The sequence below is a fragment of the Bombyx mandarina genome, chromosome 11, assembly GCF_030267445.1.
Source record: "Bombyx mandarina strain Sakado chromosome 11, ASM3026744v2".
Classification (NCBI taxonomy): Eukaryota; Metazoa; Arthropoda; class Insecta; order Lepidoptera; family Bombycidae; genus Bombyx; species Bombyx mandarina.
In genome coordinates, this window is record NC_143218.1 from 2,985,263 (window position 1) to 3,008,783 (window position 23,521).

Here is a 23,521-nt window from a genome sequence, read left to right on the forward strand (position 1 = left end):
AAATGAGCCTCGTCAGAGAACATTATGTTATTGAAGGAAGTAAACCGATTCAACATTTCATTCGCATAATTTTGTCTTTGAATACCGTCAGTTTCCTTTAATTCTTGAACCAACTGAATTTTGTAAGGGTGCATATGTAAATCTTTCTTCAAAATCCGTTGTAACGATGTCCTGGATACGTTTAATGCTCTGGCGCGCTTACGAGTTGACTGTGTCGGATTTTCGCGAATAGACTGTGTCACTGTGTCTATGTTTTGTTCCGTACGTGACGTCCTTGGGCGACCCAACCGCGGTTTATCTAACGTCGAACCGGTCTCCTCGAACTTAGCAACCCAGTTCTTAATCGTTTGAAGAGTTGGAGTGTCGTCAAAGTTGTGTAAACCTTTGTGTTCTCGAAATTTACGCCGCGCAACGGTTGCCGAATTGTCGTTTTTATAAAACTCGCGCACACAAAACGCACGGTCCGCTCCGGTAAAACGCTCCATCGCGACTAAATTCCCAGAAACCGAAGTTACTCCCCCCGCTTCCCCTGCACCGCTCACGCGCGCCCTGTTCGTTTTATTCAAATTTTACTTTTCAAAGGACTTATGGGCCACCCTGTACCATTCAGTAGAGTTTTACAGCAAATTTTGAGTCACGTTGTTAACTCCAAATGCTTAACGCGCCGGAGTTTAAATTAGAGTTGACATAATACTTGAATTCATTAGGAGGTCATTTTTGCACCTCTTTACGAAATTGAATTTCGGTATAGAATTCTTTGACCAAGACTTTGATAGTGTCAATTCAAGCTATGCTTGCTCAGACATATCTCTCGATTGGAGCCATTAAGTTTAGAAATCCAATGGAGCCACTCATAACTGTCGTAAAGTATCCTTCAGTAGAGTTTTACAGCAAATTTTGAGTCACTTTGTTATCTCCAATTGCTTAACGCGCCGGAGTTATTAGAGTTGATTTAGTACTTGAATTAATTAAGTATTTTTTTAATTTCTTCACGAAATTGATTTTTAGTAAATAATCTTTTGACCAAGACTTTGATAGTGTCAATCCAAGCTATGCTTGGTCAGACATATTTCACAATTAGAGCCATTTATTTTTAATGATCCAATAGGGTCATTATAAGCTGTCATAAATAATCCTTCAGTAGAGTTTTACAGCAAATTTCGAGTCACGTTGTTAACTCCAAATGCTTAACGCGCCGGAGTTATTAGAGTTGACGTAATACTTGAATTAATTAGGAGGTCATTTTTACACCTCTTTACGAAATTTATTTTTGGTAAAGATTCCTTTGACCAACATTTTGCTGTCGCAATCCAAGCTATGCTTGGAAAGATATTGTTCTCGTTTGGAACCACTCCAAGTTATCGGAAAGAATCCTTCAGTAGAATTTTACAGCAAATAAAGATTAGAGTAATGTTTCAAATCACGCTATAATTTCAACCTTGCGAATGGTTTGGCTGCTGGCCGTCATAGCTCGAAGCGATATGGATTATTCTTATGCATATCTAGTTCCATGACAAGTTCCTGTTGTGATCACTTGAATGAGACATCTGAGTTTTTCATGTATCATGATATAGTTCTTGGATCTATCGTCGGATGACATTTGAAATTTAATAATTAAATAGATTGCAAGCACAGCTCCCACGGTCCTTTGTTGTACTAGCTTTGCTTACTCTGAGATTTTATGGCCTCAGGTCATACTATACTTGGGCAGAGTTTTTCTGGTTTTACAGCTGTTAAGGCCATATCTGGAGTTCTTTACGAAATTGTATTAGGGTAAAACATCCTTCGACCAACATTTTGGTATCACAACCCAAGCTATGCTTGGAAAGATATTGTTCTCGTTTGGAGCCATTAATGTTAAAAACTCTAAAGGAGCCACTCCAAACTGTCGTAAAGTATCCTTCAGCAGAGTTTTACAGCAAATCTCGAGTCACGTTGTTAACTCCAAACGCTTAATGCGCCGGAGTTATTAGAGTTGACTTATTACTAGGATTAATTAGAAGGTCATTTCTGGAGTTCTTTACGAAATTGGTTTTTAGTAAAGAATCCTTTGACCAAGACTTTGATAGTGTCAATCCAAGCTATGCTTGGTCAGACATGTTTCTTGATTGAAGTCATTAATTTTAAATAATCCAATGAATCCACCCGAGCCTATCATGAAGAATCCTTCACTAGACTTTTACAGCTTTAGCTAATACTACCCGCAAATAAAAAAAAAACAAATAGTTGACGAGTTGCGATGTTCCAAAAAAAGCATAGACCTATATAGTAAAAAAAAGTAATTGGATTGCTAAAATTTCAAAGTCCCCTTGACAAATTGACTTTTAGTCGTTCGACTAATTTGCAGAGACCTTTTTTCTAGTCTCATATGAAAGATAAAAGTTTTCGTGAAATTTTGAGAAACTCTATTGTGAGGAGTTAGGTTTTAAAACTTGAAACTTTCAGTAGAATTTTACAGCAAACTTCGATGGCGACGCATTGTTGAATTTAATACTATAAAGTTTCAGATCAGCAGGAAAGCCTGGTTTTTGGGAATGTTACCATTCTTAAAAATATATAAATATTTACCTTGTCAGATGACATGTGTTTGTCTGCTGCTGTGGTTTCGGAAGATTCCCATGCAGTGGACCTTTAATTATGTTTCTGTCTCATGGTGTCTAAGGGCGCTTCCTGCATCATTTGACTTTTCGCCAAGTTAAACTTGAACCGGATTTTGATATGAAATCCTTCAGTAGATTTTTCCAGAAATTCGTTTTTGGAAATTTCGAATTTTTTTTAAAGCTCTGTAATTATTGGAGTGTTTCGAGTCATGTTGTTAACTCCAAATGCTTAACGCGCCGGAGTTATTAGAGTTGACTCATTACTTGAATTAATTTGAAGGTAATTTTTTGAGCTTTTTACGGAATTGGTTTTTGGTAATGAATCCTTTGACCAAGACTGATAGTGTCAATCCAAGTTAGGCTTGGCCAGACATATTTCACAATTAGAGCCATTTATTTTTAATGATCCAATAGGGTCATTATAAGCTGTCATAAAGAATCCTTCGGTAGAGTTTTACAGCAAATTTCGAGTCACGTTGTTGGCTCGAAATGCTTAACGCGCCGGAGTTATTAGAGTTGACTTATGACTAGGATTAATTAGGAGGTCATTTGTAGAGTAATTTAGTCAGACATGTTTCTTGATTGAAGTCATTAATTTTAAATAATTCAATGAATCCACCCGAGCCTATCATGAAGGATCCTTCACTAGAGTTTTACAGCTTTAGCTAATTCTACTCGCAAATAAAATAACAAATAGTTGACGAGTTGCGATGTTCCAAAAAAAGCATTGACCTATATAGTAAAAAAAGTATTTAGATTGCTAAAATTTCAAGGTCCCCTTGTCAAATCCCTCGGACCTATTGACTTTTAGTAGATCAAAGAGCTTGCAAAGACGTTTTTCCTAGTCTCATATGAAAGATAAAGGTTTTCGTGAAATTTTGAGAATCTCTATTGTGAGGAGTTAGGTTTTAAAACTTGAAGCTTTCAGTAGAATTTTACAGTAAACTTCGATAGTGACAAATTGTTAAATTTAATACTATAAAGTTTCAGATCAGGGGGAAAGCCTGGATTTTGAGAATGTCACCATTCTTAAAAAAATATAAATGATTACTTTGTCAGGTGACAAGTTTTCGTCCGTTGCCGTGGTTCGGAAGATTCCCATGCGGTGGATGTTTATGTTTCTGTCTTGTGGTGTCTCAGGGCGCTTCCTGCACCATTTGAATTTTCGCCAAGTTAAACTTGAACCGGGATTTTTCCAGAAATTCGGTTTTGGAAATTTAGAAAATGTTGTAAAGCACTGTAATTATTGGAGTGTTTCGAGTCACTTTGTTCACTGAAAATGCTTAACGCGCCGGAATTATTAGAGTTGACTCATTACATGAATTAATTTGAAGGTCATTTTTGGATTTCTTTAAGGAATTTAATTTCAGTAAAGAATCCTTTGACCAAAACTTTGATAGTGTCAATCCAAGCTATGCTTGCTCAGACATATTTCTCAAATAGAGCCATTAATTTTTAATAATCAAATAGGGTGACTCCAAACTGTCGTAAAGTATCCTTCAGTAGAGTTTTACAGCAAATTTCGAGTCACGTTGTTAACTCCAAATGCTTAACGCGCCGGAGTTATTAGAGTTGACTTATTACTTGAATTAACTAGACTGTCATTTGTGGAGCTCTTTACGAAATTGAATTTGGGTAAAGAATCCTTTGACCAAGACTTTGATACTGTCAATCCAAGTTAGGCTTGGTCAGACATATTTCTCGATTGGAGCCATTCATTTTTTTAAAATCCAATGTGAAAAACCTAATGTGAAAAATCCTACATTAGAGTTTTACAGCAGATTTCGAGTCACGTTGTTAACTCCAAATGCTTAACGCGCCGGAATTATTAGAGTTGACTTATTACTTGAATTAATTAGAAGGTATTTTGTGGATTTCTTTAAGAAATTGAATTTCGGTAAAGAATTTTTTGACCAAGACTTTGATAGTGTCAATCCAAGCTGTGCTTGGTCAGACACATCTCTCGATTGGAGCCATTAATGCTTGAAAATCCAATGGAGCCGCTCCAAACCGTCGTAAAGTATCCTTCAGTAGAGTTTTACAGCAAATTTCAAGTCACGTTGTTAACTCCAAATGCTTAACGCGCCGGAGTTATTAGAGTTGACTTAATACTTGAATTAATTTAAAGGTAATTTCTGCAGTTCTTTACGAAATTTGGTTTTGGTAAATAATCCTTTGACCAACATTTTGCTGTCACAATCCAAGCTATGCTTGGAAAGATATTATTCTCGTTTGGAGCCACTCCCAAGTTATCGGAAAGAATCCTTCAGTAGAATTTTACAGCAAATAAAGATTAGGGCAATGTTTCAAATCACGTTATAATTTCAACCGGGCGAATGGTTTGGCTGCTGGCCGTCATAGCTCTAAGCGATGTGGATTATATTCATGCATATCTAGTTCCATGACAAGTTCCTGTTGTGATGACTTGAATGAGATATCTGAGTTTGTCATGTATCTTATAGTTCTTGGATCTGTCTTCGGATAAAACTTGAAATATAATAATTAAATAAATTTCAATCACAGCTCCCGCGGTCCTTTGTTTTACAAGCTTTGTTTACTCTGGGATTTTATGGGCTTAGATAAAGTTATACTTGAACAGAGCTTTTCTGGTTTTAGGGCTGTTTGTTTCATGGCATTTAATTGAAACGATTCGAGCTATTGCAGAGAATCCTTCAGTAGAGTTTTACGGCAAATTTTGAGTCACGTTTTTAACTCCAAATGCTTAACGCGCCGGAGTTATTAGAGTTGACTTATTACTTGAATTAATTAGGAGGTCATTTGTGGAGCTCTTTACGAAATTGGTTTTTGGTAAATAGTCCTTTGACCAAGACTTTGATAGCGTCAATCCAAGTTAAGCTTGGTCAGACATATTTCTCAAATAGAACCATTAATTTTTAATAATCAAATAGGGTCACTCCAAACTGTCGTAAAGTATCCTTCAGTAGAGTTTTACAGCAAATTTCAAGTCACGTTGTTAACTCCAAATGCTTAACGCGCCGGAGTTATTAGAGTTGACTTATTACTTGAATTAACTAGACTGTCATTTGTGGAGCTCTTTACGAAATTGAATTTGGGTAAAGAATCCTTTGACCAAGACTTTGATACTGTAAATCCAAGTTAGGCTTGGTCAGACATATTTCTCTATTGGAGCCATTCATTTTTTTTAAATCCAATGAAGTCACTCCGACCTAATATGAAAAATCCTACATAAGAGTTTTACAGCAAATTTCGACTCACGTTGTTAACTCCAAATGCTTAACGCGCCGGAATTATTAGAGTTGACTTATTACTTGTATTAATTAGAAGGTATTTTGTGGATTTCTTTAAGAAATTGAATTTCGGTAAAGAATTCTTTGACCAAGACTTTGATAGTGTCAATCCAAGCTATGCTTGGTCAGACATATCTCTCGATTGGAGTCATTAAGTTTAAAAATCCAATGGAGCCACTCATAACTGTGGTAAAGTACCCTTCAGTAGAGTTTTACAGCAAATTTTGAGTCACGTTGTTAACTCCAAATGCTTAACGCGCCGGAGTTATTAGAGTTGACGTAATACTTGAATTAATTAGAAGGTCATTTATAAACCTCTTTACGAAATGGATTTTTGATAAAGAATCCTTTGACCATCACTTTGATGTCACAATCCAAGCTACGTGACTAAGTCTTTGGTAGTGTTAATCCAAGCTATGTTTGGTCAGACACATCTCTCGATTGGAGCCATTAATGCTTAAAAATCCAATGGAGCCACTCCGAACTGTCGTAAAGTATCCTTCAGTAGAGTTTTACAGCAAATTTCAAGTCACGTTGTTAACTCCAAATGCTTAACGCGCCGGAGTTATTAGAGTTGACTCATTCTTGAATTAATTGAAACGTCATTTCTGCAGTTCTTTACGAAATTTGGTTTTGGTAAATAATCCTTTGACCAACATTTTGCTGTCACAATCCAAGCTATGCTTGGAAAGATATTATTCTCGTTTGGAGCCACTCCAAGTTATCGGAAAGAATCCTTCACTAGAATTTTACAGCAAATAAAGATTAGGGCAATGTTTCAAATCACGCTATAATTTCAACCGGGCGAATGGTTTGGCTGCTGGCCGTCATAGCTCTAAGCGATGTGGATTATATTCATGCATATCTAGTTCCATGACAAGTTCCTATTGTGATGACTTGAATGAGATATCTGAGTTTGTCATGTATCTTATAGTTCTTGGATCTGTCTTCGGATAAAACTTGAAATATAATAATTAAATAAATTTCAATCACAGCTCCCGCGGTCCTTTGTTTTACAAGCTTTGTTTACTCTGGGATTTTATGGGCTCAGATAAAGTTATACTTGAACAGAGCTTTTCTGGTTTTAGCGCTGTTTGTTTCATGGCATTTCATTGAAACGATTCGAGCTATTGCAGAGAATCCTTCAGTAGAGTTTTACAGCAAATTTTGAGTCACGTTGTTGGCTCCAAATGCTTAACGCGCCGGAGTTATTAGAGTTGACTTATGACTAGGATTAATTAGGAGGTCATTTGTAGAGTTCTTTAGTCAGACATGTTTCTTGATTGAAGTCATTAATTTTAAATAATTTAATGAATCCACCCGAGCCTATCATGAAGGATCCTTCACTAGAGTTTTACAGCTTTAGCTAATACTACCCGCAAATAAAATAACAAATAGTTGAAGAGTTGCGATGTTCCAAAAAAGCATAGACCTATATAGTAAAAAAAAGTAATTGGATTGCTAAAATTTCAAGGTCCCCTTGACAAATTCCTCGGAATCTTGTGACTTTTAGTCGTTCGACTAATTAGCAGACACGTTTTTTCTAGTCTCATATGAAAGATAAAGGTTTTCGTGAAATTTTGAGAATCTCTATTGTGAGGAGTTAGGTTTTAAAACTTGAAGCTTTCAGTAGAATTTTACAGTAAACTTCGATAGTGACAAATTGTTAAATTTAATACTATAAAGTTTCAGATCAGGGGGAAAGCCTGGTTTTTGAGAATGTCACCATTCTTAAAAAAATATAAATGATTACTTTGTCAGGTGACAAGTTTTCGTCCGTTGCCGTGGTTCGGAAGATTCCCATGCAGTGGATATTTATGTTTCTGTCTTGTGGTGTCTCAGGGCGTTTCCTGCACCATTTGACTTTTCGCCAAGTTAAACTTGAACCTTGATTTTTTCAGAAATTCGGTTTTGGAAATTTAGAAAATGTTGTAAAGCACTGTAATTATTGGAGTGTTTCGAGTCACTTTGTTCACTGAAAATGCTTAACGCGCCGGAATTATTAGAGTTGACTCATTACATGAATTAATTTGAAGGTCATTTTTGGATTTCTTTAAGGAATTTAATTCCAGTAAAGAATCCTTTGACCAAAACTTTGATAGTGTCAATCCAAGCTATGCTTGCTCAGACATATTTCTCAAATAGAGCCATTAATTTTTAATAATCAAATAGGGTGACTCCAAACTGTCGTAAAGTATCCTTCAGTAGAGTTTTACAGCAAATTTCGAGTCACGTTGTTAACTCCAAATGCTTAACGCGCCGGAGTTATTAGAGTTGACTTATTACTTGAATTAACTAGACTGTCATTTGTGGAGCTCTTTACGAAATTGAATTTGGGTAAAGAATCCTTTGACCAAGACTTTGATACTGTCAATCCAAGTTAGGCTTGGTCAGACATATTTCTCGATTGGAGCCATTCATTTTTTTAAAATCCAATGTGAAAAACCTAATGTGAAAAATCCTACATTAGAGTTTTACAGCAGATTTCGAGTCACGTTGTTAACTCCAAATGCTTAACGCGCCGGAATTATTAGAGTTGACTAATTACTTGAATTAATTATAAGTTCATTTGTGGATTTCTTTAAGAATTTGATATTTGGTAAAGAATCCTTTGACCAAGACTTTGGTGGTGTCAATCCAAGCTATGCTTGGTCAGACACATCTCTCGATTGGAGCCATTAATGCTTGAAAATCCAATGGAGCCGCTCCAAACCGTCGTAAAGTATCCTTCAGTAGAGTTTTACAGCAAATTTCAAGTCACGTTGTTAACTCCAAATGCTTAACGCGCCGGAGTTATTAGAGTTGACTTAATACTTGAATTAATTTAAAGGTAATTTCTGCAGTTCTTTACGAAATTTGGTTTTGGTAAATAATCCTTTGACCAACATTTTGCTGTCACAATCCAAGCTATGCTTGGAAAGATATTGTTCTCCTTTGGAGCCACTCCTAGTTATCGGAAAGAATCCTTCAGTAGAATTTTACAGCAAATAAAGATTAGAGTAATGTTTCAAATCACGCTATAATTTCAACCGTGCGAATGGTTTGGCTGCTGGCCGCCATAGCTCGAAGCGATGTGGATTATTCTCATGCATATCTAGTTCCATGACAAGTTCCTGTTGTGATCACTTGAATGAGACATCTGAGTTTGTCACGTATCTTATAGTTCTTGAATCTGTCTTCGGATAAAACTTGAAATTTAATAATTAAATAAATTTCAATCACAGCTCCCGCGGTCCTTTGTTTTACAAGCTTTGTTTACTCTGGGATTTTATGGGCTCAGATAAAGTTATACTTGAACAGAGCTTTTCTGGTTTTAGCGCTGTTTGTTTCATGGCATTTAATTGAAACGATTCGAGCTATTGCAGAGAATCCTTCAATAGAGTTTTACAGCAATTTTGAGTCACGTTGTTCACTGCAAATGCTTAACGCGCCAGAGTTATTAGAGTTGACTCATTACTTGAATTAATTAGGAGGTCATTTGTAGAGTTCTTTAGGAAATTGAATTTCGGTAAATGATCCTTTGACCAAGACTTTGGTAGCGTCAATCCAAGTTAAACTTGGTCAGACATATTTCTCAAATAGAGCCATTAATTTTCAATAATCAAATAGGGTCACTCCAACTGTCGTAAAGTATCCTTCAGTAGAGTTTACAGCAAATTTCGAGTCACGTTGTTAACTCCAAATGCTTAACGCGCCGGAGTTATTAGAGTTGACTAAATACTTGAATTAATTATTAGTTCATTTGTGGATTTCTTTAAGAATTTCATATTTGGTAAAGAATCCTTTGACCAAGACTTTGGTGGTGTCTATCCAAGCTATGCTTGGTCAGACACATCTCTCGATTGGAGCCATTAATGCTTAAAAATCCAATGGAGCCGCTCCAAACCGTCGTAAAGTATCCTTCAGTAGAGTTTTACAGCAAATTTCAAGTCACGTTGTTAACTCCAAATGCTTAACGCGCCGGAGTTATTAGAGTTGACTTAATACTTGCATTAATTTAAAGGTAATTTCTGCAGTTCTTTACGAAATTTGGTTTTGGTAAATAATCCTTTGACCAACATTTTGCTGTCACAATCCAAGCTATGCTTGGAAAGATATTGTTCTCCTTTGGAGCCACTCCTAGTTATCGGAAAGAATCCTTCAGTAGAATTTTACAGCAAATAAAGATTAGAGTAATGTTTCAAATCACGCTATAATTTCAACCGTGCGAATGGTTTGGCTGCTGGCCGCCATAGCTCGAAGCGATGTGGATTATTCTCATGCATATCTAGTTCTATGACAAGTTCCTGTTGTGATCACTTGAATGAGACATCTGAGTTTGTCACGTATCTTATAGTTCTTGAATCTGTCTTCGGATAAAACTTGAAATTTAATAATTAAATAAATTTCAATCACAGCTCCCGCGGTCCTTTGTTTTACAAGCTTTGTTTACTCTGGGATTTTATGGGCTCAGATAAAGTTATACTTGAACAGAGCTTTTCTGGTTTTAGCGCTGTTTGTTTCATGGCATTTAATTGAAACGATTCGAGCTATTGCAGAGAATCCTTCAGTAGAGTTTTACAGCAATTTTGAGTCACGTTGTTCACTGCAAATGCTTAACGCGCCAGAGTTATTAGAGTTGACTCATTACTTCAATTAATTAGGAGGTCATTTGTAGAGTTCTTTAGGAAATTGAATTTCGGTAAATGATCCTTTGACCAAGACTTTGGTACCGTCAATCCAAGTTAAACTTGGTCAGACATATTTCTCAAATAGAGCCATTAATTTTAAATAATCAAATAGGGTCACTCCAACTGTCGTAAAGTATCCTTCAGTAGAGTTTACAGCAAATTTCGAGTCACGTTGTTAACTCCAAATGCTTAAGGCGCCGGAATTATTAGAGTTGACTTATTACTTGAATTAATTAGAAGGTATTTTGTGGATTTCTTTAAGAAATTGAATTTCGGTAAAGAATTCTTTGACCAAGACTTTGATAGTGTCAATCCAAGCTATGCTTGGTCAGACATATCTCTCGATTGGAGTCATTAAGTTTAAAAATCCAATGGAGCCACTCATAACTGTAGTAAAGTACCCTTCAGTAGAGTTTTACAGCAAATTTCAAGTCACGTTGTTAACTCCAAATGCTTAACGCGCCGGAGTTATTAGAGTTGACTTAATACTTGAATTAATTTAAAGGTCATTTCTGCAGTTCTTTACGAAATTGAATTTGGGTAAAGAATCCTTTGACCAAGACTTTGATACTGTCAATCCAAGTTAGGCTTGGTCAGACATGGTTCTCGATTGGAGCCATTCATTTTTTTTTAAATCCAATGTGAAAAACCTAATGTGAAAAATCCTACATTAGAGTTTTACAGCAAATTTCGAGTTACGTTGTTAACTCCAAATGCTTAACGCGCCGGAGTTATTAGAGTTGACTAATTACTTGAATTAATTAAAAGTTCATTTGTGGATTTCTTTAAGAATTTGATATTTGGTAAAGAATCCTTTGACCAAGACTTTGGTGGTGTCAATCCAAGCTATGCTTGGTCAGACACATCTCTCGATTGGAGCCATTAATGCTTAAAAATCCAATGGAGCCGCTCCAAACCGTCGTAAAGTATCCTTCAGTAGAGTTTTACAGCAAATTTCAAGTCACGTTGTTAACTCCAAATGCTTAACGCGCCGGAGTTATTAGAGTTGACTTAATACTTGAATTAATTTAAAGGTCATTTCTGCAGTTCTCTACGAAATTGAATTTGGGTAAAGAATCCTTTGCCCAAGACTTTGATACTGTCAATCCAAGCTATGCTTGGTCAGACATATCTCTCGATTGGAGTCATTAAGTTTAAAAATCCAATGGAGCCACTCATAACTGTAGTAAAGTACCCTTCAGTAGAGTTTTACAGCAAATTTCAAGTCACGTTGTTAACTCCAAATGCTTAACGCGCCGGAGTTATTAGAGTTGACTTAATACTTGAATTAATTTAAAGGTCATTTCTGCAGTTCTTTACGAAATTGAATTTGGGTAAAGAATCCTTTGACCAAGACTTTGATACTGTCAATCCAAGTTAGGCTTGGTCAGACATGGTTCTCGATTGGAGCCATTCATTTTTTTTTAAATCCAATGTGAAAAACCTAATGTGAAAAATCCTACATTAGAGTTTTACAGCAAATTTCGAGTTACGTTGTTAACTCCAAATGCTTAACGCGCCGGAGTTATTAGAGTTGACTAATTACTTGAATTAATTAAAAGTTCATTTGTGGATTTCTTTAAGAATTTGATATTTGGTAAAGAATCCTTTGACCAAGACTTTGGTGGTGTCAATCCAAGCTATGCTTGGTCAGACACATCTCTCGATTGGAGCCATTAATGCTTAAAAATCCAATGGAGCCGCTCCAAACCGTCGTAAAGTATCCTTCAGTAGAGTTTTACAGCAAATTTCAAGTCACGTTGTTAACTCCAAATGCTTAACGCGCCGGAGTTATTAGAGTTGACTTAATACTTGAATTAATTTAAAGGTCATTTCTGCAGTTCTCTACGAAATTGAATTTGGGTAAAGAATCCTTTGCCCAAGACTTTGATACTGTCAATCCAAGCTATGCTTGGTCAGACATATCTCTCGATTGGAGTCATTAAGTTTAAAAATCCAATGGAGCCACTCATAACTGTAGTAAAGTACCCTTCAGTAGAGTTTTACAGCAAATTTCAAGTCACGTTGTTAACTCCAAATGCTTAACGCGCCGGAGTTATTAGAGTTGACTCATTACTTGAATTAATTAGGAGGTCATTTGTAGAGTTCTTTAGGAAATTGAATTTCGGTAAATGATCCTTTGACCAAGACTTTGGTAGCGTCAATCCAAGTTAAACTTGGTCAGACATATTTCTCAAATAGAGCCATTAATTTTAAATAATCAAATAGGGTCACTCCAACTGTCGTAAAGTATCCTTCAGTAGAGTTTGCAGCAAATTTCGAGTCACGTTGTTAACTCCAAATGCTTAACGCGCCGGAGTTATTAGAGTTGACTAATTACTTGAATTAATTATAAGTTCATTTGTGGATTTCTTTAAGAATTTGATATTTGGTAAAGAATCCTTTGACCAAGACTTTGGTGGTGTCAATCCAAGCTATGCTTGGTCAGACACATCTCTCGATTGGAGCCATTAATGCTTAAAAATCCAATGGAGCCGCTCCAAACCGTCGTAAAGTATCCTTCAGTAGAGTTTTACAGCAAATTTCAAGTCACGTTGTTAACTCCAAATGCTTAACGCGCCGGAGTTATTAGAGTTGACTTAATACTTGCATTAATTTAAAGGTAATTTCTGCAGTTCTTTACGAAATTTGGTTTTGGTAAATAATCCTTTGACCAACATTTTGCTGTCACAATCCAAGCTATGCTTGGAAAGATATTGTTCTCCTTTGGAGCCACTCCTAGTTATCGGAAAGAATCCTTCAGTAGAATTTTACAGCAAATAAAGATTAGAGTAATGTTTCAAATCACGCTATAATTTCAACCGTGCGAATGGTTTGGCTGCTGGCCGCCATAGCTCGAAGCGATGTGGATTATTCTCATGCATATCTAGTTCCATGACAAGTTCCTGTTGTGATCACTTGAATGAGACATCTGAGTTTGTCACGTATCTTATAGTTCTTGAATCTGTCTTCGGATAAAACTTGAAATTTAATAATTAAATAAATTTCAATCACAGCTCCCGCGGTCCTTTGTTTTACAAGCTTTGTTTACTCTGGGATTTTATGGGCTCAGATAAAGTTATACTTGAACAGAGCTTTTCTGGTTTTAGCGCTGTTTGTTTCATGGCGTTTAATTGAAACGATTCGAGCTATTGCAGAGAATCCTGCAATAGAGTTTTACAGCAAATTTTGAGTCACGTTGTTGGCTCCCATTGCTTAACGCGCCGGAGTTATTAGAGTTGACTTATGACTAGGATTAATTAGGAGGTCATTTGTAGAGTTCTTTAGGAAATTGAATTTCGGTAAATGATCCTTTGACCAAGACTTTGATAGCGTCAATCCAAGTTAAACTTGGTCAGACATATCTCTCGATTGGAGTCATTAAGTTTAAAAATCCAATGGAGCCACTCATAACTGTAGTAAAGTACCCTTCAGTAGAGTTTTACAGCAAATTTCAAGTCACGTTGTTAACTCCAAATGCTTAACGCGCCGGAGTTATTAGAGTTGACTCATTACTTGAATTAATTAGGAGGTCATTTGTAGAGTTCTTTAGGAAATTGAATTTCGGTAAATGATCCTTTGACCAAGACTTTGGTAGCGTCAATCCAAGTTAAACTTGGTCAGACATATTTCTCAAATAGAGCCATTAATTTTAAATAATCAAATAGGGTCACTCCAACTGTCGTAAAGTATCCTTCAGTAGAGTTTGCAGCAAATTTCGAGTCACGTTGTTAACTCCAAATGCTTAACGCGCCGGAGTTATTAGAGTTGACTAATTACTTGAATTAATTATAAGTTCATTTGTGGATTTCTTTAAGAATTTGATATTTGGTAAAGAATCCTTTGACCAAGACTTTGGTGGTGTCAATCCAAGCTATGCTTGGTCAGACACATCTCTCGATTGGAGCCATTAATGCTTAAAAATCCAATGGAGCCGCTCCAAACCGTCGTAAAGTATCCTTCAGTAGAGTTTTACAGCAAATTTCAAGTCACGTTGTTAACTCCAAATGCTTAACGCGCCGGAGTTATTAGAGTTGACTTAATACTTGCATTAATTTAAAGGTAATTTCTGCAGTTCTTTACGAAATTTGGTTTTGGTAAATAATCCTTTGACCAACATTTTGCTGTCACAATCCAAGCTATGCTTGGAAAGATATTGTTCTCCTTTGGAGCCACTCCTAGTTATCGGAAAGAATCCTTCAGTAGAATTTTACAGCAAATAAAGATTAGAGTAATGTTTCAAATCACGCTATAATTTCAACCGTGCGAATGGTTTGGCTGCTGGCCGCCATAGCTCGAAGCGATGTGGATTATTCTCATGCATATCTAGTTCCATGACAAGTTCCTGTTGTGATCACTTGAATGAGACATCTGAGTTTGTCACGTATCTTATAGTTCTTGAATCTGTCTTCGGATAAAACTTGAAATTTAATAATTAAATAAATTTCAATCACAGCTCCCGCGGTCCTTTGTTTTACAAGCTTTGTTTACTCTGGGATTTTATGGGCTCAGATAAAGTTATACTTGAACAGAGCTTTTCTGGTTTTAGCGCTGTTTGTTTCATGGCGTTTAATTGAAACGATTCGAGCTATTGCAGAGAATCCTGCAATAGAGTTTTACAGCAAATTTTGAGTCACGTTGTTGGCTCCCATTGCTTAACGCGCCGGAGTTATTAGAGTTGACTTATGACTAGGATTAATTAGGAGGTCATTTGTAGAGTTCTTTAGGAAATTGAATTTCGGTAAATGATCCTTTGACCAAGACTTTGATAGCGTCAATCTAAGTTAAACTTGGTCAGACATATTTCTCAAATAGAGCCATTAATTTTAAATAATCAAATAGGGTCACTCCAACTGTCGTAAAGTATCCTTCAGTAGAGTTTACAGCAAATTTCGAGTCACGTTGTTAACTGCAAATGCTTAACGCGCCGGAATTATTAGAGTTGACTCATTACTTGAATTAATTAAAAGTTCATTTGTGGATTTCTTTAAGAATTTGATATTTGGTAAAGAATCCTTTGACCAAGACTTTGGTGGTGTCAATCCAAGCTATGCTTGGTCAGACACATCTCTCGATTGGAGCCATTAATGCTTAAAAATCCAATGGAGCCGCTCCAAACCGTCGTAAAGTATCCTTCAGTAGAGTTTTACAGCAAATTTCAAGTCACGTTGTTAACTCCAAATGCTTAACGCGCCGGAGTTATTAGAGTTGACTTAATACTTGAATTAATTTAAAGGTCATTCCTGTAGTTCTTTACACAATTGAATTATGGTAAACAATCCTTTGACTAACATTTTGATAGCGTCAATCCAAGTTAAACTTGGTCAGACATATTTCTCAAATAGAGCCATTAATTTTAAATAATCAAATAGGGTCACTCCAACTGTCGTAAAGTATCCTTCAGTAGAGTTTTACAGCAAATTTCGAGTCACGTTGTTAACTGCAAATGCTTAACGCGCCGGAATTATTAGAGTTGACTTATGACTAGGATTAATTAGAAGGTCGTTTCTGGAGTTCTTTACGAAATTGGTTTTCAGTAAAGAATCCTTTGGCCAAGACTTTGATAGTGTCAATCCAAGCTATGCGTGGTCAGACATGTTACTTGATTGAAGTCATTAATTTTAAATAATTCAATGAATCCGCCCGAGCCTATTATGAAGGATCCTTCATTAGAGTTTTACAGCTTTAGCTAATACTACCTGCAAATAAAATAACAAATAGTTGACGAGTTGCGATGTTCCAAAAAAGCATAGACCTATATAGTAAAAAAAAGTAATTGGATTGCTAAAATTTCAAGGTCCCCTTGACAAATTCCTCGGAATCTTGTGACTTTTAGTCGTTCGACTAATTATCAGACACGTTTTTTCTAGTCTTATATGAAAGATAAAGGTTTTCGTGAAATTTTGAGAATCTCTATTGTGAGGAGTTAGGTTTTAAAACTTGAAGCTTTCAGTAGAATTTTACAGTAAACTTCGATAGTGACAAATTGTTAAATTTAATACTATAAAGTTTCAGATCAGGGGGAAAGCCTGGTTTTTGAGAATGTCACCATTCTTAAAAAAATATAAATGATTACTTTGTCAGGTGACAAGTTTTCGTCCGTTGCCGTGGTTCGGAAGATTCCCATGCAGTGGATGTTTATGTTTCTGTCTTGTGGTGTTTCAGGGCGCTTCCTGCACCATTTGACTTTTCGCCAAGTTAAACTTGAACCGGGATTTTTCCAGAAATTCGGTTTTGGAAATTTGGAAAATGTTGTAAAGCACTGTAATTATTGGAGTGTTTCGAGTCACTTTGTTCACTGAAAATGCTTAACGCGCCGGAATTATTAGAGTTGACTCATTACATGAATTAATTTGAAGGTCATTTTTGGATTTCTTTAAGGAATTGAATTTCGGTAAAGAATCCTTTGACCAAAACTTTGATAGTGTCAATCCAAGCTATGCTTGCTCAGACATATTTCTCAAATAGAGCCATTAATTTTTAATAATCAAATAGGGTGACTCCAAACTGTCGTAAAGTATCCTTCAGTAGAGTTTTACAGCAAATTTCGAGTCACGTTGTTAACTCCAAATGCTTAACGCGCCGGAGTTATTAGAGTTGACTTATTACTTGAATTAACTAGACTGTCATTTGTGGAGCTCTTTACGAAATTGAATTTGGGTAAAGAATCCTTTGACCAAAACTTTGATAGTGTCAATCCAAGCTATGCTTGCTCAGACATATTTCTCAAATAGAGCCATTAATTTTTAATAATCAAATAGGGTGACTCCAAACTGTCGTAAAGTATCCTTCAATAGAGTTTTACAGCAGATTTCGAGTCACGTTGTTAACTCCAAATGCTTAACGCGCCGGAGTTATTAGAGTTGACTTATTACTTGAATTAACTAGACTGTCATTTGTTGAGCTCTTTACGAAATTGAATTTGGGTAAAGAATCCTTTGACCAAGACTTTGATACTGTCAATCCAAGTTAGGCTTGGTCAGACATATTTCTCGATTGGAGCCATTCATTTTTTTTAAATCCAATGTGAAAAACCTAATGTGAAAAATCCTACATTAGAGTTTTACAGCAGATTTCGAGTCACGTTGTTGGCTCCAAATGCTTAACGCGCCGGAATTATTAGAGTAGACTTATTACTTGAATTAATTAGAAGGTATTTTGTGGATTTCTTTAAGATATTGAATTTCGGTAAAGAATTCTTTGACCAAGACTTTGATAGTGTCAATCCAAGCTATGGTTGGTCAGATATATCTCTCGATTGGAGCCATTAAGTTTGAAAATCCAATGGAGCCACTCATAACTGTCGTAAAGTACCCTTCAGTAGAGTTTTACAGCAAATTTTAAGTCACGTTGTTAACTCCAAATGCTTAACGCGCCGGAGTTATTAGAGTTGACTCATTCTTGAATTAATTGAAACGTCATTTCTGCAGTTCTTTACGAAATTTGGTTTTGGTAAATAATCCTTTGACCAACATTTTGCTGTCACAATCCAAGCTATGCTTGGAAAGATATTATTCTCGTTTGGAGCCACTCCAAGTTATCGGAAAGAATCCTTCAGTAGAATTTTACAGCAAATAAAGATTAGGGCAATGTTTCAAATCACGCTATAATTTCAACCGGGCGAATGGTTTGGCTGCTGGCCGTCATAGCTCTAAGCGATGTGGATTATATTCATGCATATCTAGTTCCATGACAAGTTCCTGTTGTGATGACTTGAATGAGACATCTGAGTTTGTCATGTATCTTATAGTTCTTGAATCTGTCTTCGGATAAAACTTGAAATTTAATAATTAAATAAATTTCAAGCACAGCTCCCGCGGTCCTTTGTTTTAGAAGGTTTGTTTACTCTGGGATTTTATGGGCTCAGATAAAGTTATACTTGAACAGAGCTTTTCATTTTTAGCGCTGTTTGTTTCATGAAATTTAATTGAAACAATTCGAGCTATTGCAGAGAATCCTGCAATAGAGTTTTACAGCAAATTTTGAGTCACGTTGTTGGCTCCCATTGCTTAACGCGCTGGAGTTATTAGAGTTGACTTATGACTAGTATTAATTAGGAGGTCATTTGTAGAGTTCTTTAGGAAATTGAATTTCGGTAAATGATCGTTTGACCAAGACTTTGATAGGGTCAATCCAAGTTATGTTTGGACAGACATATTTCTCGATTGGAGCCATTCATTTTTAATAATCCAATGAATTCACTCCCACCTAAGGTGAAAAATCCTTCATTAGAGTTTTACAGCCAATTTCGGTCACAATGTTAACTCCAAATGGTTAACGCGCCGGAGTGATTAGAGTTGACTCATTACTAGAATTAATTAGGGGGTCATTTGTGGAGCTCTTTACGAAATTGGATTTTGGTAAATAATTCTTTGACCAAGACTTTGATAGTGTCAATCCAAGCTATGCTTGGTCAGACATATCGTTCGATTGGAGCCATTAATGCTTAAAAATCCAATGGAGCCACTGCAAACTGTCGTGAAAAATCCTTCAGTAGAGTTTTACAGCAAATTTCGAGTCACGTTGTTAACTCCAAATGCTTAACGCGCCGGAGTTATTAGAGTTGGCTTATTACTTGAATTAATTTATAGATTTCTTTGATATCTTTACGAAATTGGTTTTTAGTAAATAGTCCTTTGACCAAGACTTTGATAGTATCAGTCCAAGTTAGGTTTGGTCAGACATATTTCTCGATTGGAGCCATTCATTTTTAATAATCCAATGAGGTCACCTCGACCTGTCGTGAAGAATCCTTCAGTAGAGTTTTACAGCAAATTTCGAGTCACGTTGTTAACTCCAAATGCTTAACGCGCCGGAGTTATTAGAGTTGGCTCATTACTTGAATTAATTTAAAGATTTCTTGGATATCTTTACGAAATTAGTTTTTAGTAAATAATCTATTGACCAAGACTTTGAAAGTGTCAATCCAAGTTAGGATTGGCCAGATATATTTTACAATTAGAGCCATTTATTTTTAATGATCCAATAGGGTCATTATAAACCGTCATAAAGAATCCTTCGTAGAGTTTTACAGCAAATTTCGGGTCACGTTGTTAACTCCAAATGCTTAACGCGCCGGAGTTATTAGAGTTGGCTTATTACTTGAATTAATTTAAAGATTTCTTGGATATCTTTACAAAAATGGTTTTTAGTAAATAATCTTTTGACCAAGACTTTGAAAGTGTCAGTCCAAGTTAGGCTTGGCCAGATATATTTTACAATTAGATCCATTTATTTTTAATGATCCAATAGGGTCATTATAAACCGTCATAAAGAATCCTTCGTAGAGTTTTACAGCAAATTTTGAGTCACGTTGTTAACTCCAAATGCTTAACGCGCCGGAGTTACTAGAGTTGGCTTATTACTTGAATCAATTTAAAGATTTCTTGGATATCTTTACGAAATTGGTTTTTAGTAAATAATCTTTTGACCAAGACTTTGAAAGTGTCAATCCAAGTTAGGCTTGGCCAGATATATCGTTCGATTGGAGCCATTAATGCTTAAAAATCCAATGGAGCCACTGCAAACTGTCGTGAAGAATCCTTCAGTAGAGTTTTACAGCAAATTTTGAGTCACTTTGTTAACTCCAAATGCTTAATGCGCCGGAGTTATTAGAGTTGACTCATTACTAGAATTAATTAGGAGGTCATTTGTGGAGCTCTTTACGAAATTGGTTTTTGGTAAATAGTCCTTTGACCAAGACTTTGATAGGGTCAATCCAAGTTATGTTTGGACAGACATATTTCTCGATTGGAGCCATTCATTTTTAATAATCCAATGAATTCACTCCGACCTAAGGTGAAAAATCCTTCATTAGAGTTTTACAGCCAATTTCGGTCACGTTGTTAACTCCAAATGGTTAACGCGCCGGAGTGATTAGAGGAGACCCATTACTAGAATTAATTAGGGGGTCATTTGTGGAGCTCTTTACGAAATTAGTTTTTGGTAAATAATTCTTTGATCAAGACTTTGATAGTGTCAATCCAAGCTATGCTTGGTCAGACATATCGTTCGATTGGAGCCATTAATGCTTAAAAATCCAATGGAGCCACTGCAAACTGTCGTGAAGAATCCTTCATTAGAGTTTTACAGCCAATTTCGGTCACGTTGTTAACTCCAAATGGTTAACGCGCCGGAGTGATTAGAGGAGACTCATTACTAGAATGAATTAGGGAGTCATTTGTGGAGCTCTTTACGAAATTGGTTTTTGGTAAATAATTCTTTGACCAAGACTGATAGTGTCAATCCAAGCTATGCTTGGTCAGACATATCGTTCGATTGGAGCCATTAATGCTTAAAAATCCAATGGAGCCACTGCAAACTGTCGTGAAGAATCCTTCAGTAGAGTTTTACAGCAAATTTTGAGTCACTTTGTTAACTCCAAATGCTTAACGCGCCGGAGCTATTAGAGTTGAGTTGTTGCTTGAATTAATTAAGTATTTTTTCAATTTCTTTACGAAATTGGTTTTTAGTAAATAATCTTTTGACCAAGACTTTGAAAGTGTCAATCCAAGTTAGGCTTGGCCAGATATATTTTACAATTAGATCCATTTATTTTTAATGATCCAATAGGGTCATTATAAGCCGTCATAAAGAATCCTTCGTAGAGTTTTACAGCAAATTTCGGGTCACGTTGTTAACTCCAAATGCTTAACGCGCCGGAGTTATTAGAGTTTACTTAATACTTGAATTAATTTAAAGGTCATTTCTGCAGTTATTTACGAAATTTGTTTTTGGTAAAGATTCCTTTGACCAACATTTTGCTGTCACAATCCATGGAAAGATATTGTTGTTGTTTGGAACCACTCCAAGTTATCGGAAAGAATCCTTCAGTAGAATTTTACAGCAAATAAAGATTAGGGCAATGTTTCAAATCACGCTATAATTTTAACCGTGCGAATGGTTTGGCTGCTGGCCGTCATAGCTCTAAGCGATGTGGATTATTCTCATGCATATATAGTTCCATGACAAGTTCCTGTTGTGATGACTTGAATGAGACATCTGAGTTTGTCATGTATCTTATAGTTCTTGAATCTGTCTTCGGATAAAACTTGAAATTTAATAATTAAATAAATTTCAAGCACAGCTCCCGCGGTCCTTTGTTTTACAAGCTTTGTTTACTCTGGGATTTTATGGGCTCAGGTAAAGTTATACTTGAACGGAGCTTTTCAGGTTTTAGGGCTGTTTGTTTCATGAAATTTAATTGAATTGATTCGAGCTATTACAGAGAATCCTTCAGTGGAGTTTTACAGCAAACTTCGATGGTGACACACTCACCATCGATCTATTACCATAAGTGGTAATGGATCGATGGTGACACATTATTAAACTTAATACTATACAGTTTCAGCATAACAGGCGAAACTGGTTCTTAGGAAAATCACCATTTCGATGTCAGATGAAAAGCTTTCGTCCGCTGCCGTGGTTCGGAAGATTCCCATGCAGTTGACCTTGAATTATTTCTTTGTCTCATGGTGTCTAAGGGCGCTATCTGCACCATTTGACTTTTCACCAAATTAAACTTGGATTTTGATATCAAATCCTTCAGTGGAATTGTCCAGAAATATTACACTTTGATTAATTCGAAAATATCGTAGAGCACTGTAATTATTGGGGTGCATTTTAATTTCATTTCAAGTCTACAAATCGTGGCTTGGACTGAAGTTTTTCTGGCCCTAAGCCGTCGGCACCGATGGTGTCATTTTTATAGTGTTTTCGCCAATTTTAACTCGACATTTTACGCCGCTCTATGTTAGCAATAGTAACTCGTTGAGGACACTTTATTTGGACATTTGATGAGGCGCATTGAGCTCATAGGCTTAACACTAATTATATCTACACTTACTGGTACCAATTTCTACCAAAGCGGGTGGATAACGGTACACGACAAGTATTACTCGAAATAAACAAAAGAAAACAAAAAAAAATAGTACAATAACTGTAGATTAATTGGTAAGAAAAAGTCATGAAGTCAAAGGTGCCAAATCAATAAGACGACACGTGCATTTTCAATGCGAAAGTTCAAAATGGGTCATTTGATCCGTTAAGGTATTGTTATGCGTTGGGGTTTATTATTTAAAACACTTAACGAACACCTTAAAATTCTCAATTCGTTTCTTCCGTTTCCTGTTCGCTGTTTCGCTTCGAAGTTCTGATTACTAACTGCCTTCGTGACATCCCTGCAACGCTTTTATAGTCGATAAGACCACCCTAGAATTATTAAGAATATTCCTCACAAGTCGTATTATTGATATGCGTTTCCGCCATTTGACAATAGATGGCGGTATACTTCTCGAGCTTTCTCGATGTTACTAGTTCCTTTGATATTTTTTATGTTATTCGACGATAGATGGCGTTGCTCTTAGCGGCGTAATATTAATTATATAATGTAACCGTATATAATAAATAAACAATTAACGAATTAATTTGTTTTTATTTGATCACACATTTTGACATGATAACGTCTTACAAATCCATGAGCACTGGTTGCACGCACGAAAAAGTGTCACGTTCCGCCCGAACCTGAGCGTGCGAGCGAGAGCGCGGATCAAGCGATAGAAAGGCACGATTGGCTTAAGCGTTGGCTTGTGACGCGTTTATCTCTCTTCACGCGTGATGTCAGAGCTAGTTATTCGAATGGTTCCGCTACTGACTGTCATCAAACAGACAATCAATATATTTTTTTTGCAGAGTGGTATGAACGATATATTTTTTATTGTTAAAATTGACGGACGAACTCACGGCCCACCTGGTGTTAAGCGGTCACCGGAGTCCATAGACATAAATACCGTTAATTTCGCCCCCTATATTGAGACACAAGTTCTAAGGTCTCAGTATAGTTACAACGGCTGCCCCACCCTTCAAACCGAAACGCATTACTGCTTCACGGCAGAAATAGGCAGGGCGGTGGTACCTACCCGTGCGGACTCACAAGATGCCCTACCAGCATAATATGTCACGGCCCATCCATGATGTGGTTGCC

The 23,521-nt window shown here is 36.3% G+C and overlaps 1 long non-coding RNA gene across 1 annotated transcript; it reads left to right on the forward strand.

Moving 5' to 3' along the window:
- Window positions 1–3,057: 3,057 nt before the first annotated feature.
- LOC149501902 (uncharacterized) lies at window positions 3,058–22,964 on the forward strand. Its single transcript, XR_016323859.1, has 2 exons — window positions 3,058–6,470; window positions 8,434–22,964. It is a non-coding gene; the product is annotated as an uncharacterized LOC149501902 (long non-coding RNA).
- Window positions 22,965–23,521: the final 557 nt, after the last annotated feature.